At 43.8% G+C, this 1,772-nt stretch overlaps 1 pseudogene; it reads left to right on the plus strand.

Moving 5' to 3' along the window:
• The first annotated feature begins 484 nt into the window (after positions 1-484).
• LOC104675139 lies at positions 485-1,493 on the plus strand (annotated as a pseudogene).
• The last annotated feature ends 279 nt before the right edge of the window (positions 1,494-1,772 follow it).

Here is a 1,772-nt window from a genome sequence, read left to right on the forward strand (position 1 = left end):
TTTTTCTTTGTTCCAACCAAAGGTGCGAAACAAATAAAATGTCTTTACTAATTTGACCAAGCATCAATATTAAAGAATGAAGTGAATGGAGTGATAGAACTAGTTATTGAAAGGAATTTGACTTCTCCCTTGATTAGTAATTAGCAACAGTTGCTTAATCGAACCTGGGTTTCCCATCCCCGAGTTAAAAGCTAACAAGGCAGTTACTGAGTGCATTTTCTAAGTGCGTCACGTATATCCACTCATGTAACACTCTCAATCCTAGGAGGTACAACTGCTTCCATCTATCCATTTTACAGATAAAGAAATGCAAATCGTATGAGGCATAGCTGGGATTTGAACCCATGGAGTCCAGTTCTAGAATCTGTGTTCTTAGTTACTAGGTTTTCCCAGTCTTTCAGTGTGGACTACCCTTTCTAACATACCCCACTTTTGTTGTATTTTCAAACCTCTTTTTTTCTGTCAACCTACTACAAGATCCTGAATGCAGAAAAAAATTCTGGCTTTTCAATCTGCCATCTGCAGTGGAACTGCCACCGAAATACAGATTTTTTTAATAAAACTCTTTATGGGGAAGACCATCATCCTCAAGGCTGAATCCTTGGATATGACAGAAGATATAAAGGCCAAGACCCAGAATAAGAAAGGAATTCCTCTTAATCAGCAAAGGCAGATCTTTGCTGGAAAGCAACTGGAAGAAGAAGATGGATATACTTTGACTCCTTAATTCCTTCCTTCCTTCCTTCCTTCCTTCCTTCCTTCCTTCCTTCCTTCCTTCCTTCAGAGAGAGTCTTGCTGTGTCATCCAGGCTGGAATGCAGTGGCACAATCTTGGTTCACTGAAACCTCCACCTTCTAGGCTCAAGTGATCCTCCCATCTCAGCTTCCCGAGTAACTGGGACTACAGGCACACACCACCATGCCTGGCTGATTTTTGTATTTTTAGTAGAGACAGGGTTTTACCATGTTACCCAGGCTCGTCTTGAATTCCTGAGCTCAAGCAATCCCCTATCTTGGCCTCCCAAAGTGCTGAGATTACGGGCATTAGCGCACCTGGCTAATTTTTTTTTTTTTATTTTTAGTAGACACTGGGTTTCACCATCTTGGCCAGGCTGGTCTCGAACTCCTGACCTCGTGATCCACCCGCCTCAACCTCCCAAAGTGCTGGAATTACAGGCGTGAGCCACCGTGCCCGGCTGATTACAACTTTCAAAAAGAGTCTACTCTTCATCTTGTGGTAAGACTTCGTGGTGGTGCTGACAAAAGGAAGAAATCTTACACCACTCCCAGGAAGAATAAGCATGAGAGAAAGAAGGTTAACTGGCTGACTTAAAATGCTAGAAAATGGATGAGAATGGCCAAATTAGTTACCATCTTTGGAAATGCCCTTCAGATGATTGTGGCACTGGAGTGTTTATGGCCAGCCACTTGGAGCGAAACTACTGTGGCAAATTGTTGTCTGATGATTGCTTCAACAAACCAGAAGACAAGTAATGGTGTATGAGTTAATAAAAGACATGAACTAACTTTTTTTAAAAGTCTGAGCGGAGCTCTCCGATTAAAGATGGGCGCGAGAGTCACAGCTGTCTCGGCACCTCCCTCCTCCCTCGCAGGGAGTGTGGTTTGAAAATCTCCTGTGCATGTGTGGACAGAAGCAGGGGGGCTGAGAGTCTGACCTGTAAGATTCCAGGGGGTGTTCCCACTGCACTTGCTCTGGGATCCTGGCAAGTCATGTCACCTCTCGAATTTCAGGGTAACCTCCCACAACTCACA

This window comes from Rhinopithecus roxellana, chromosome 19 (genome assembly GCF_007565055.1).
Source record: "Rhinopithecus roxellana isolate Shanxi Qingling chromosome 19, ASM756505v1, whole genome shotgun sequence".
Classification (NCBI taxonomy): Eukaryota; Metazoa; Chordata; class Mammalia; order Primates; family Cercopithecidae; genus Rhinopithecus; species Rhinopithecus roxellana.